Source organism: Danio rerio, chromosome 22 (assembly GCF_049306965.1).
Source record: "Danio rerio strain Tuebingen ecotype United States chromosome 22, GRCz12tu, whole genome shotgun sequence".
NCBI lineage: Eukaryota > Metazoa > Chordata > Actinopteri > Cypriniformes > Danionidae > Danio > Danio rerio.
This window is the reverse complement of record NC_133197.1, coordinates 23,892,805-23,908,538: the sequence shown is the minus strand read 5'-3', so window position 1 is coordinate 23,908,538 and position 15,734 is coordinate 23,892,805. Positions and strand designations below refer to the sequence as shown.

The 15,734-nt window shown below is 37.1% G+C and overlaps 1 long non-coding RNA gene across 3 annotated transcripts; it reads left to right on the top strand.

Annotated features, from left to right (window-relative positions):
- The first annotated feature begins 9,483 nt into the window (after nucleotides 1-9,483).
- LOC110438261 (uncharacterized) lies at nucleotides 9,484-13,082 on the top strand. Of its 3 annotated transcripts, XR_011008232.2 has the most exons (8): nucleotides 9,484-9,528; nucleotides 10,090-10,162; nucleotides 11,117-11,171; nucleotides 11,261-11,354; nucleotides 11,478-11,636; nucleotides 11,733-11,828; nucleotides 12,003-12,132; nucleotides 12,929-13,082. It is a non-coding gene; the product is annotated as an uncharacterized lncRNA (long non-coding RNA). The 3 variants fall into 3 exon arrangements; XR_002456439.3 differs by lacking the exon at nucleotides 12,929-13,082 and having other exon boundaries at nucleotides 12,003-12,242; XR_011008233.2 differs by lacking the exon at nucleotides 9,484-9,528 and having other exon boundaries at nucleotides 9,864-10,162; nucleotides 12,003-12,120.
- The last annotated feature ends 2,652 nt before the right edge of the window (nucleotides 13,083-15,734 follow it).

The following is a 15,734-nucleotide window of genomic DNA, read 5'->3' as shown; positions in this document are numbered from 1 at the left end:
CTGTTCTTCTGTGTCTCGTTCTGTTTTTCAGGAAGAACACATGGATCTGTCAAACGTGCCCAAGGAGTACCTCGACCTGAAGAGAGTGTTCAGTAAGTCTCGAGCTGCTTCTCTGCCTCCACATCGTCCCTATGACTGTGCTATAGAGTTATTGCCAGGTACGTCTCCGCCTAAAGGCAAACTTTATTCGCTCTCTGTTCCAGAGAGGGAGGCCATGGAGAAATATATTTCTGATTCTCTAGCAGCCAAGATCATCCGCCCTTCTTCATCACCAGCAGGGGCGGGGTTTTTTTTCGTGAAAAAGAAAGATGGCTCCCTCCGTCCTTGTATAGACTACCGAGGGCTGAACGCTATCACGGTAAAGAATACATATCCTTTGCCGCTGATGTCTTCTGCCTTCGAACGTCTGCAGGGGGCATCCTTTTTCACGAAATTAGACCTCCGCAACGCTTACCATTTGGTCCGCATTCGAGAAGGCGATGAATGGAAGACTGCCTTTAATACCCCCAGGGGGCACTTTGAATATTGTGTTCTTCCTTTCGGTCTGTCCAACGCCCCTGCAGTCTTCCAAGCACTCGTGAATGACGTGTTGAGAGATATGCTAGATCAGTTTATTTATGTTTACCTGGATGACATACTGATATTTTCTCATTCTCTCCAGGAACACGTTCAACACGTCAGGCGAGTGCTTCAGAGGCTGCTAGAGAATGGGCTTTATGTCAAGGCGGAGAAATGCGTTTTTCATGCACAGTCTGTTCCTTTTCTGGGACATATCGTGTCAGTCGAGGGGATGCGCATGGATCCAGAGAAAGTTCAGGCTGTGGTAGATTGGCCAACCCCAGATTCCCGCAAGGCCCTGCAGAGGTTTCTTGGTTTTGCCAATTTTTACCGGCGTTTCATTCGCAACTTCAGCCAGCTCGCCGCACCTCTGACTGCCTTAACCTCCCTCAAGACTCCGTTCAGGTGGTCCAATGCAGCGCAAGTTGCGTTTGATCGTCTGAAAAGCTGCTTTGTTTCAGCACCTATTCTTATTGCCCCTGATCCATCACGGCAGTTCGTGGTGGAGGTTGACGCATCAGAGGTGGGGGTCGGTGCTATCCTGTCCCAGCGCTCTTCCTCGGACGGCAAGATGCATCCCTGCGCGTATTTTTCTCATCGTCTCAACAATGCTGAACAAAATTATGATATTGGTAATCGAGAGCTGTTGGCCGTCAAGCTTGCATTGGAAGAGTGGCGTCATTGGCTAGAGGGTTCCCTTTATCGTTTGGACCGATCATAAAAATCTGGAGTACATCCAATCCGCCAAAAGATTGAACTCTAGGCAGGCGCGGTGGGCTTTATTTTTCGGACGTTTCGATTTTTCCATCTCGTACCGACCAGGTTCCAAGAATGTTAAACCTGATGCACTTTCTCGAATTTTTGATCACTCTGAGCGCGCATCATCTCCTGAGACCATCGTGCCACGCAGACTTTTTATCTCTGCTGTCACCTGGGAGATCGAGTCGAGGGTCCGCATGGCCTTAGAAGGGGTAACGCCTCCGCCTGGATGCCCACCGAGTCGTTTATTTGTGCCAGAGGAATTACGGTCTGACGTCATCCGTTGGGGTCACTCTTCCAAGTTGGCCTGTCATCCAGGGGTGAGTCGTACCTTGTATCTAATCAAACAACGATTCTGGTGGCCAGTTATGGCTCGTGACATAAGGAATTTTGTGTTGGCTTGCTCAGTTTGTGCTGTTTCTAAGACTTCCAATCGCCCCCCCCCCCGCTGGACTTCTTCAGCAGCTGTCAGTGCCATCGAGACCCTGGTCCCATATTGCCCTAGATTTCGTTACGGGTCTTCCCCCCTCCAACGGGAATACGGTGATTTTGACCGTAGTGGACCGGTTTTCGAAAGCCACTCACTTTATTCCTCTGCCCAAATTACCATCAGCCAGAGAGACAGCGGCTGCTGTCATTGACCATGTCTTTCGTATTCATGGCCTCCCGACGGATGTGGTTTCTGACAGGGGGCCTCAGTTCATCTCTAAATTTTGGAGAGAGTTTTGTCATTTAATGGGGGCGACTGTTAGTCTTTCTTCTGGTTTCCATCCTCAGAGTAATGGTCAAACGGAGAGAGCCAACCAAGATCTTGAACGCATGTTACGATGTTTAGTCTCTCAGAATCCATCCTCCTGGAGCCAGCAGGTCTCATGGGTTGAGTACGCACATAACTCATTACCAGTGTCTGCCACGGGCCTCTCTCCATTTGAGTGTAGTTTAGGGTACCAGCCACCTCCTTTTCCCAGTCTGGAATCCGAAGTCGCGGTTCCCTCTGCCCACGCCTTTGTCCAGAGGTGTCGACGTACTTGGAATAGGGCCAGACAGACCCTCCTTCAAGTAGGTTTGCGCACCAAGGCTAAAGCCGATCGCCACCGGTCTAAGCCTCCCATTTACGTTGTCGGTCAAAAAGTGTGGTTTTCATCTAAAAATATTCCTCTCCGCACCGTATGTAACAAACTTGCACCTAAATTCATTGGCCCGTTTTCTGTCACCAAGATCATTAGTCCGGTGGCAGTCCGCCTCAAACTTCCTCCAGCGTACAGGAGAATTCATCCCGTTTTTCATGTCTCTAAATTGAAGCCCGTTTTTCATACGGCCATTAATCCGCCCACTCCGGTCCCCCCCCCCCCCCCCCCCCCGCCGCGTCTCGTAGAAGGGGAGACGGTTTATTCGGTTAAGCGCATTCTGGACTCGAGACGGAGGGGACGAGGATTCCAGTACTTGGTGGACTGGGAGGGTTACGGTCCAGAGGAGAGGAGTTGGGTTCCTGCAAGGGACATATTGGATCATTCTCTCATCGATGATTACAATCGCCAGGTAAACTCTTCTGGGAGCGCCTTCTTAGGCGTTCTTAGGAGAGAGGGTACTGTCACGGTTTATGGATCTGTGTGTTCCTCCTGTATGTTATGTATCATGCCTTGTGTGTTGTCATGTGTGAGGGTGTGTGTTTGTTTACCTTTTGTGTTGACAGCGTGCTAGGATCAGCTGATGTCATCAGCTGACTTATCATCCTCCAGCTGAACCTCATTTGGCTGGCTATAAAATTCCTCCTGTGGTATGTGCTGGTTATCAGTCCGTTGTTGTCCTTGTTTGTCCTTGTTCCTGACTGTTGTCTCCCAGTATCATCCGCTGTCTGTTTGATGTCATCGTTGTGGTCAGTGGCTCTCTTTTGTTTGAACTTTCGTGTGTCCTCTGTTCATTAAAACACTCGCATTTGGATCCTCCTTGTCTTGATTCGTGACACTGTGGGGGAAAGCAGAGCACCCAGTTGAAACCCACACGAACACAGGGAGAACATGCAAACTCCACACAGAAACGACAACTGACCCAGCCGAGGCTCAAACTAGCAACCTTTTTGCTGTGAGGCGACAGCACTACCTACTGCGCCACTGCGTCACCCCACCACCATCATCATTTTTATTATTTTAATTTACTTTACAATAGTTTTCTACTTAATAGTTTTCTTGTCACATTGTAAACAATGTTAGGTTCCACACAATTTTTTTGTGTTGCTCCAACACAAATTGATTAAGTTAACTTAGTCTTTAAACCAATTTAAGTGGATTGAACAAAAAACAAATAAGTCGCCCCCAAAAACCTTAAGAATTGTGTTATCATAACTCATTTTGAATAAGTATTTTGAACAAGCAACATCAATCATTTTTAGTGCATAAAACAACTAGTATTAACAATATTTGATGAATTGTGTTATTTTAAAAAATTCCATCACCTTTGAATTATAAGGCTTTATCTGCATTCTGAATGATTTTGAGATATTGAGCTTCAAAGTTTTTGCATTTCATAGCAAACAGTATGTATTTAAAATAATGTATTTAAAATAAACTTCACATAAAAAACAACAACAAATTTTCCAGCTAACTGAAATAAAATAAGCTGAATGTACTAACATTAAATATAAAACAAATAAAGAGAATAAAAAACTATTAATAAAAAATGACAAAATGACATAAAAACACACAAAAAACACAAAATTACAAATAATCCCACACCATTTCCAGAGTGACACTGGGATAGATGATTGTAAATACTTTGTATTGCATTTCAAAATATATTTCCAATGAACTACTATTAATATTAAATTCTCAATAGACAATTTTAATGCCATCTTACTGACTCCAAGAAATATGAAGAATAAATTCATTCAGTCATTCTCCTTCGTTCCCTTTATTTATCAGAGGTCACCAAAGTGGAATGAACGGCCATATAAAGCATATTTTTTACATAGCAGATACCCTTCCAGCTGCAACCCAGTACAGGGAAACTCCTATACACTCTTGCATTCACACACATACACTATAGGCAATTTAGCCTACCCAATTCACCTAAGCCCACATGTCTTTGGACTGTGGGGGAATGCGGAGCACCCGGGCAAAACCCACACCAACACAGGGAGAACATGCAAACTTCACACAGAAATGCCAAGTGGCCCAGACCGGGCTCAAACCTGTGACCTTCTTTCTGTGAGGCGACTGGCTGTCTATTGAGCCACCATGCTGCCCCAAGAATAAACAAATGTTGATAAAAAAATAAATAAAAAAATCGACAGCATTTCAATGCATGTGTAAACATTTCCATATTTTCAGGGTGGATCTGCAATGAGCGGAGAGCAACTGAAGTCCTCGTCCACCCTTTAAATAAACACACTGTCATGTGAAGCATATTATCATGTCCAATAAACCACAAGAACACCATGAACATCTCATATGTCTTTAGGCTTAAACAAATGACAAACAAACATAAAGAAAACATGTCGGAGCCCAGCATACTGACAGCAGAAATAACAATGCACATTAGTTTAAGCTGCTCTCCTCTGTAATACCGGCAGATGTACCAAACGTACACATGACGCTTTGGGTAAATTAGGATGAGTGTGTTTTTACTAGAGTATATGACGCATGGAAGCGAAGCAAAAGACAGGCAGTTTAAGTCCTCAGACGTGCATTATCAGGGATTTAATTCCATTCCACCAGCCTTAATGGCACAACAGAGGGTTTCCTAATAAGTGACATGGTAACCTATCCATTAAGATGAGATGAAAATGACCTCCTTTCCCAAGAAATGCTATACTAGTAATGACAGTACAGAATGTAACAGTAAATGGATGCATTATGACAGAACGCTGTACAGATACGGCTGCCTAACAGTGATCGCTCAATAAATGTGGGAATTAGTTTAATTATGAAATACGCGACTAATGAAGGGAGTTCAAGGGGTGTAAAATGAACTAGACTGCAAATAAAATCTACAAAATAAGTTGGGGCTAAAAATATCTGATATGGAAATATGACTGTTTTATGTGTACTTTAAATGATGTCAAATACATTCAGTAAAATGGAGACACGGTTATGTACGATAATAATGCAGCTAAATATAACTATGACTTTAATGTATGAATGCAAATATAACAGTAATTTGCATACTGTATATTTCAATGTAAAAAACACTATCTGACAAAAGTCTTGTCGCCTATCTGCGTTTTAGGAACAACAAATAATAATTGACTTCTAGTTGATCATTTGGTATCAGAAGTGGCTGATATGAAAGACAAAGGTCACTAGATTACGCTGATTTTACCTAATAAAAAATGACCAAGCCTTGATTTTTATTTATTCAATTCAGACAGTTAGGTCTGACTTTGCTTAGACAAAAGTCTTGCCACTTAACAGAAATAATGTACAGAATATGAAGTCGTGGTGCAGTGGAAAACGACCTAATATTGTTTATGACTCACAAAAGCTTGGAGGACTGCATCCCTCTCTGCAATTACTTAAATAACTTATTAATAAAGTCATCTGGAATGGCAAAGAAAGCGTTCTTGCAGGACTCCCAGAGTTCATCAAGAGTCTTTGGATTCATTGTCAATGCCTCCTCCTTCATCTTACCCCAGACATGCTCAACAATGTTCATGTCTGATGACTGGGCTGGCCAATCCGGGAGCACCTTAACCTTCTTTGCCTTTAGGAAGTTTGATGTGAAGGCTGAAGTATGAGAAGGAGCGCTATGAATTTGCCTTCTTCTGTGGTTTGTAATATAATGAGCAGCACAAATGTCTTGATACCTCATACTGTTGATGTTGCAATCCAATGTGCAGATCTCTTGCACACCTCCATACTGAATGTAACCCCAAACCATGATTTTTCCTTCACCAAACTTGACGGATTTCTCTGAGAATCTTGAGTCCACGCGGGTTTCAATAGGTCTTCTGCGATATATTTGTGATGAGTGGGATGCAGTTCAACAGAAAGTTCAACATGTTTCCAATTCAACAAATATAAGTTGTTTTAATGAGTCTTAAAGAAAAGAAACCCTCTAGTGCCACCAACAGCTCAAATGTAATCTACACTTTTAATGTTTATTATTCTTTAAAATGTGGTCATTTATTGATCCATACCATTCATTTCATCAAATGGCACACTACTTTAGCTAAACTAGCCATGTATTGTCATAAAACATCAAATTATTAAAAAATATTGAATCAATTATTTTGTTTAAATAATTAATTAAATTGCTTTGTTTCATTAATAATAATAAAAAATACTGCTTTAAAAAATGTCAAAGGAACCCAACTAAAACTAAAACATGAAATTCTTAAATAATCCTATACTAGTACATAAATGAAACTACTGCCTCAATATTTTTCTTATATTATTGTAAATACATTGTATTGTATTTTTCTAAATAATTATGAATAAACTAGGTAACACTTTAGAATAAGGGTGCATTAGTTAACGTTAGTTAATGCATTAGTTAACATGAACTAACAATGAATAACGCATCTATTATTAAATTATTCATAAACATTTAAGGTTTTATGGAGTCACACCATATGGCCTTTTACCTGAACTCACATTGGATTGTCATAAAACCTAAAGATTTCGGATAAATTATCAAGTTTTAAAAAGACAAACAAGGATGAAAACATAAATATTACATTAGAAATACATAAAAATAACAACTAACTAAGATCAAATAATTTGGAAGTATTAAAATTACACAAAAGCTTTAAAGATTGATTGATTAAAACTTATTGCAGACTTATAAAACTACTGAAACAAGAGCTAAAATTAAAGGGATCGTTCATAGTCAAAGTTCATTTACATTTAAATAAAAACTGGAAACCTATTCATTAAGATGAAACTGTATCTGTTAATGAATACATTATGACAGAACAGTGTTTGCTCAAGGAATGCTGTGAATTAGTGGAATCATATTAAATAATAAGCAACTAATGAAGGGAGTTCAAAGATAAGCACAGCGGTTTTAGATGCAAGATTAATTAGACCACAAATAAAATGTTGAAAAATGTGGCACAATTTACTGTGGCTTTGCTAAAAATATCCTACTGATATGCAAATATGACTATCCCTGCAGGCTTTATACAGTGTGCATATTGAACATAATATGAAAATACTCTTTGGAGTAGCTTACAGAGATGAACAACAATTTGTTTTATTTTATGATCATATTTTATGATAATATATGATATCTGCAATTTATAACTTTTGATTGAGTGGCTTATTGATATGTATTTGTGTGATTTCATTTGTATAATTGAATATAACTTGCTATCTCCCAATGACTACTGGGTTTAGAGGTGGAGTTTGGTGCAGCACCTACTTTTATAGTATGAATTCATTCAAACTGAACTGATAAAATGTAAAATAATTCAGTTTCCTCATGGGATCAAGTTAGTTTTACTATACCTAATCATTTAATTATCCAACAACATCACTCTTGTCACGATCACCAGTGATCTAGCCCTTACAGATCGCTGAAGAACCACATTCATTATAACCAGAGCTACAAGTCTGCCAATGATATGAACTACATATCCCGTCTTGCACCTCACACACACACACGCCAGTTCCAGTTCTCTCTCTGTTTAAATACACAGCTGACGCTCGTAAAGGCTATTACCCAGGACTATTTATACACGTCACTTAAACTCACACATTGCTGAGTGTTGTGTGCTGAAACACTATGAAGCGTTCTCCTAGTCTAGTCTTTTTGTCTTTGATCCTTGCTTTGTTTTCTCGTTTATGTTGTTTTGCCGCCTATATCAACCTCTTTGCCTGTGATATCGACTACACTTCTGAATTTAGCGGTGGGCAAAGCGAAGCTTCAGGAAACACTGAAACAGTCGAAGCAAGAGTGTTGAAGCTTTGAAACGTTTCGAAACCCGTCTCTACGGTGACACCTGGTGGTCATTGTTTTATGTATTGCTCTGGAACTTGAGCAAAGAAACATTTACGCAAATTGAAGTATTAAACACCACATTGTAGTGTTGAGGTTTCAAGTAATTTAGTGGAGCAGTGAGAGTTTCTGACATACAGAGATAATGGATTTTGAATCCAAGGTGATGCAGCAGTAGATGTTAATTTTTAAATGATTTGTTCTTGTTTTGTTGGTTTGACATCCGAATGAAAACTTTGTTAATAAATATGTCTTGTTTGATCATAAAAATTCATCAAGTCATAATTTCTGAGTATTTGTACAAAATCGGGATATGAACTTGGGCCATTTGCAGCAGTTACTCTGTGCACACGCACAGTTCACTAGGCTACGTGAGATATACGTTTTTTCCTACCCTGTCAGTCAAACACAGAGTTGCCAGGACTCGAAACGCTTCTGAAATGACCAATGCTTTGAATCGCTTTAGTCACATGACCTGGTGTTTCTAAACACTTTAGTCACATGAACAGAGTGTTTCGAATCACCTGAGTCATGTGACCTGGGTGTTTCAGATCATACTTTGGTAGTTTTTCGAAACACTTGCGCTTTGGGATTTTGACACTGTGTTGACACATCAATTTCACGTCATCCATCCCTATCTGAATTACCCTCATTATACCGTTAAGTTTGATCATTGCCTGTCAGACATTTCTTAATAAAACTGCACGTGGGATTCTCAAGTTCACAGTCCCCTGACTCCCATTGGTTGTGCAATTCTTAGTGTAATTCACACAGAGAACGCTTGACAAACTACCTGACAAATATACACGTTTTCTTTATGTATGCACCAGAAATTTTCTTATCAACACTCCATATCCAATATCCTTATTTGTAAGTCACTTTAGATAAAAGCGTCTGCTATAAGGGTAAATGTAGAATGTATAATTCGCAGTAACATGTTTATGAAGCTCCACGCCCACACTGTAAACCCTAATGCTGTAACTAATTAATTGAGTTGAGTTCTATTAACTTAAATCATTAAAATTTGTTTATCTTAATTAACCTTGATGAGTATTTAGAACTTTTTCTTATTTTTGAGTTTGAAAAAATTTAATCTTTCAAGTAAGGTGAACAATTCTGCTGGGTTTAATCTATACAAAATGTCTCTTTAAAGTTTCATTAACTCAAATTCTGTCAGCCTAGTGATTTTGCGTCTGACGTCATCCAGGTTCACGTACGTGCTCATGCTTCATTCATTTTTTTCAAGATGGCGGATCGGCCTCGCTTCACACTACAGTAAGTAAAATATTTACAAATCCTAGAAATATTAAATGTATGTTTTAATTAATATAATCACAGTAACAGTTCAATGTAATGTAGAGTTAATCAGGGTGCGTTTACATGTCGTACATTACAGAAAACATGTTTAGCCTCACTTGTTGCTAACTAACGTTAACATTACTGTTTAAAAAGTTAGAATCAGTGCAATGTTAGCGTTAGTTGTAATGTGTTAACTCTGAATTTTAAAAGAGTGTGATAAAGACAAAAATATTTAAAATCGGCAGATTACATTTTTCAAAAAAATTTAAATCTTGGCGCGAGTATGCCTTTTCTCAGCCTGTGCTGAAGTTGTCATGGAGACGTGCGCTCTCACAACCGCATGTCATGGCGCTGCGCTGAACTCCATCCAGTATGTGAATGTGGTATTATCTTCGCGATCTGTAGGCACTTCGGAAACGAAAGGCGCAAGAAACGTAACGTTAATCATAACTCAAATGATCTCCGCCTAAACACTTAACGGTATTTTCTGATGACGCGCAAAAACGTAGTCTCAAAACTTAACTCTGTCACACGCAGCTTGTTGCTTGCTGATCCATGCATGGGGAGAGCCTGACGGAGAACATTTAAGCTGCGCTCCTCACCTGAGCAGGTACAGAGCAGAGCTTCATTTTACACTACCACATTGAGGTAAAGTTGGTTTTATATTCATACATTCATTTAGTAACAACTTGTGACTCGCTCCATAAATTGTTTACCATGGTTCTTTGTCTATTCGTTCTGAAATCACATGCAAGTATGACATGAAAACAACATTACACTAAATGCACTATTTTTTTTGACTGAACAATGTTGTACTTTGAAAGTCATTGGCTGCTAATATGATTTCACCATTAAGAATATGCAAAAATTACCTTTCTGAAATTATTTTATTAAGGTGAAAGTCTGAATGTGTAAATATAAAACTAACTTTACCTCAATCACCAGCACTGATCAACACTTAATATTTCCTCGCGCTTAAGACGACATCTCTGCATATCAATGATTACCTGATTAATGCGATCAGTTAAGTGAGTTTAAATGTCATTTAGGTCAAATGTATTCTAAAGGTATGATAAAAGTTTTTTTTTTTTTCAATCTATTTTTTAAAATGTTTACTCTGGAGAGAATATAAACAGCCTAAAAAACAAAGTATGCATATCTATAACACATTAATACAAAATTATGTTATTAAATAAAATAATAACAAAACAAAATATTCAAGACGTGGTAAAGAAGACAGTTTTCTGATGTGCAAATTTTGTAGCTTAAAATATATTTATATCTTAAAAATATAAACATTTTAGTATATATTTTTACATCATTAGACAATAAGGTAAGTTTTGTTATTTCTAGCTTTTAAAATCAGGCCTTAAATTTCTTTGTCGTCCTATTCAGTTTTAGAAATTTCAATACTGTTTAAATTAAATCTGTGTTTATCGAATTAAAGCAACTAACATGATAATCAGCTCTATTGCTAACCGTTTTGGAGGTTAACGTTAGACATCAGGCAATTGTACTACTTCCACTCTCAGCTAAATGACACTGTGACTTTGTGTACATACAGAATTGAAGGTCAGGTGTTGCTGACAGATAGGTTCTTAAATGGAGGCATGTGAAAGGTGGGTAAAATATTTATTTTGTACTACTATGCCTGGCATATCCAGATAAAATAAATATTACAGTGTATTTATCAATGATACTTTTGCAGCAAGGAAAGTGAAACTTCAGCTAGACCTTGAGTTCAGTTTACAACATGAAAATCCTGATTTCAACATCTGATCAACACCTGATTTTCATCTGAGGTAAAAAATAGACAAGTAAATGAAACATAATAATAATATTAATACATTTTTTCTAGAATTGTATATTTTGTGGTGTGGGTTTGTTTTATGAAATTCTCTCTTGTTTCTTTTTGCTGTTTGCAGAGTACCAACATGTTACAAATGAGAATTTTCCCCACAAATTCTTTGCAAAACTGGACCACCACCTATTTCATTTGATGACAATTTTAAGGCAAACATCCATCCAAAACTGGCAAGACAGCAGATACCCTGGCTAATCTTTTAAAGGTTTATGATGAGCAGGTATGTTTGGGGTCACGTGTTAAAGTATACATTAAAATGTAATTTGAATTTTTTTTTTTTTTTTTAATTTTTAAAAAATTGATTCTTGATTTCCAGGAACTGAATGATGTCAGTTCATGACGGACTACTGTTATCAGAGGTCTTTTGGTCTTGCTGCGTGAGCGTGACTTAAGATTCTTTAGGAACACCCTGGTAAGACTTCATTCATTCTTTTCACAATTAGGCATGTTTAATGAAAAGATGAAAGTTTTGAAAACTTTTACTTAATAACATATTTGTAATCAAGAATAGTTGATGAATCATATAATATTGGCTCAGTCATTTTGATACTGTCCTTACATTAATATCCTTGAATTATGTTTTTAGATTGATAATCCTGCTGACTGAAGATGCTTTATTGGCCCTGCATTCACTGAGGGTCTCTGTTGTCCTGAAGAATGAATTGGACACCACCCACAGCACACTTCCAGACCTTTCTTGTCTTGTATGGATTAATGTATGCTCTTCACATAATATATAGTAAAGGACTTTGAACTTGTGCAAAAAGTTTTGCTTGGCATGGATGATGGAAAATAAAAAGTCTCGTAGCATGGAAACCTTAAAGAATGAGTTGATGTAGAGCTTTCTTTTTTTTTTAACTTAATAAAGACTGTCTCTGGGGTAGTAACTTCAAAACATTTATTTACCTTTAATTGGTAAGTATGCATTTTATTATATATAGGGATAGTTTGTCCAAATGTAAAATTCTGTCATTTACTAACTCTTCACTTGTCCCAAACCTGCTCGAATTTCTTGCTTCTGTTGAACACAAAAGTTAAGTAAAGCTGACAACCTGTAACCACTGACTTTCTAATAGGAAAACAAATACTGTGGAAATCGGTGGTTACAGGTCTCAGCTTTTTTTTTTTTTTGGTCAAAAATAACGTTTTAAGTGTTCAACAGAAGAAAGAAACTCAAACAGGTTTGGAATAAGTAAATGACAGAATCATAGTTCAACCAAGACTGAATATATATATATATATATATATATATATATATATATATATATATATATATATATATATATATATATATATATATATATATATATATATATATATTGTAACGAGCGCACATGCCACGTCGCCCTGGTCGCTAATTCAACCCAGCTGGACCATCATCAACACAGGATCGTTCACAGCTGGACGTCATCAAGTGGAGAGGCATATAAACCAAGCCCACGCAAGGAGAAGATGAGCTTCATTCACCCAATGACTCCATGCGCTAACGCTTGTCTCTCTGTCTCTCCACAGCAGACTCCAGCTCGTGACGATCCCACATCCGACTACTCACTGTCCTTCACTTACTTCCCGGAGCACCAGAGCACCTCACCTTGAAGAAGAGCACCGTTTACACCCCATTCACGTTGTAAATAAAGCACCCTCCGGGGACTTGTCTGTAAACTTATCCAACTGTGTTGCTGTTTTCCCTCTGCCTCGCTACAATAAATATATATATATATATATATATATATATATATATATATATAATCTGCTCTCCGTTAAACAGAAATTGGGGGAAAAAATAAATGGGGGCGAATAATTCTGACTTCAACGATATATATATACAGTTTCTGTGTAGTTTACACTAAACGAGTCACTTCACAGAAAGTGCACTTATTATTTTTTTTTAACGAATGCCTTAAGAGTAAGTTTTACACTTATTAATGTATTATTAAATTTTATCAAACTTACAGTTTTTTTTTTCTTGAGGCTCTTATGTCTGATATCATATTTACATTGTGGGTAATTTTTATTAATTTCAGAATAGTGTTCATTTTCAATCTCTTTATGTCTAATAGTTTTTATCGTTTTAAGACATTTGTAATTGCATAGGAGACAAATTTGAAAGTACTGTTGGACATTTTTTTCTTTAACAATAAATGTCTAAAATGGTATTGTCTGTGTGTTTTAAATTACAGATTTATTTTGACAGATTTATGGGGTTTAAAGATTAAAATAATGGCTAATTTTATTTGTGAAACTGACGATGGAGAAGTTAATTAAAAAAAATGCTATCAAAATGAATGAGCTGGGTGACTAAGTATGTAAAGGTGAGATAAATAATTAAAAATAAGTTAATTGCTATTAAAATGTATGAGCTGGGTGATTTAAGTATTTAAAGTTGAAAGAAATTAAAGCAATTAAGTTAATTGGTATTAAAATGTATGAGCTGGGTGACTAAGTATTTAAAGTTTGGAAAAATTAAAACAATTAAGTTAATTGCAATTAAAACGTATAAGCTGAGTAACTTGGGTATTTTAAGTTAGGTGAAGTGTCTTGCATGAGTACAACAAACTCAAAACTTAATGTTTCTGTTTACTTAAAATAGATAATTTCATAACTTAAAAAATTTGACGTAACTGATTACCTCAAATTTTTTGAGTTTTGTCAACTTATTCGGGATTACAGTGCAGAAAGTAATCAGAATCTTTCGGGAAAGAGCCAGTTTGGAGTGAAAAAGTATTGCGTCCAAAAAAAAAAAAAGTTTGCTTTTAAACATGACATTACATCTTGTAAAAACACAATGTTCACACACAACCATGCATAAGATGTTTGTCTTATGTTCTGCCTATCCCTATGCAAATACATAAGAAGAAACAGAGAATACAGTGAAACTTTCTTTACATGAAACAACTGTTTGAAACAGGATGTTGTGTCTGCCATTGAACCTTACCTATGTACAGACACTGAGCAAATACATCTGTATGTCCTCCTAATACTGGAACTTCCAGAGTTCTAGAACAACTTGAATGGCCATAGTATAAGGTTGCACCGAATTTGATTTGTTACAACATATTTATATCAAAATGTTCTGCTGACATTTTAAAATTACTGTTGGCTTTTCATGTCTGCTGTCAAATTTAAGGAAATTGTTACCCTAAAAATATATATATTTTTTGTAATCTAGCCTATATTTTTCTACGATTTACTAGAATGCCCCCAAAAATAGATTTACAGCAAAGTTTTTTCACTGTAGTGAAAATGTTGCTTTTGAAAGACACGTCTAAAGTAATGTTATGGTTTTGATATCATTTATTTGATGTTTTTGTTAGTAGAAAGTTGCTTTTCAAGAACTTTCAGAACTCTTTTGTGTTTTTAATTTTAATAAAATGACAATATAAGAATGAAATATACACACATTTAGGAACAGTCAGGTTACTGTGGGTTTTATTTTAACAAAACAATTAAACTACAATATTCGAAAACAGCCACAGTGACAGCCTCTGTTCTAGTGTTAAAAATAAAGGTTCTTTATTGACATTTATTTTAACATTACAAACTTTTATAATCCATGCAACCTTTCAATACCTGATATTATTCTTTAAAGTGGAAATTATTTTCTATTGAAAAATGTTTCATTAAAAGGTTGTTTGAGGACCCAGAAACTGAACATCAGAATCAGAATCAATTTTATTGCCAAGTGTGCTTCACACACACACAAGGAATTTGTTTTGGCTACAGAATCTTCCAGTGTACATAAAGTGACAAGTGACAAATCAAAATAAATATGTAAAAAAAGATGCTAAACATTAAACAGAAATGCAGTTAGTCAAGAAATCTGGATGTTGAATTGTACAGATTTGCTATAAATATACAGGTTATACGGTGCTGTGTACAAATGCGAATGGAGAAAGTATTGCGTTGAATATTGATTATTGATATAAGGTGCTATGTACAAGTGCGTATGAGAAAGTATTGCACATTTATTGCACAGCTGGGGGATATTTAACTGTCCATAAGGTGGCTTGAGGAAAGAAACTTTTCCTGTGTCTGGCTGTTTTTGAGCTTGGTGCTCTGAATCGCCGACCAGACGGTAACAGTTCGAACAGGTAGTGTGCTGGATGTGAGGTGTCCAGAGTGATTTTGCGAGCCCTTTTACTCACTCTGGAAGAGAACAGTATTATTTGAAGTGTAGAAGGGTAGTGCCAGTGATACGTTCAGCAGTCCAGATTATTCGCTGTAGTCTATGGAGGCTATAGTCAACGGTTATTGAAGTGCAGAGGATGGACAGGATGACAGCTGAGTAGAACTGTACGAGCAGCTCCTGTTGCAGGTT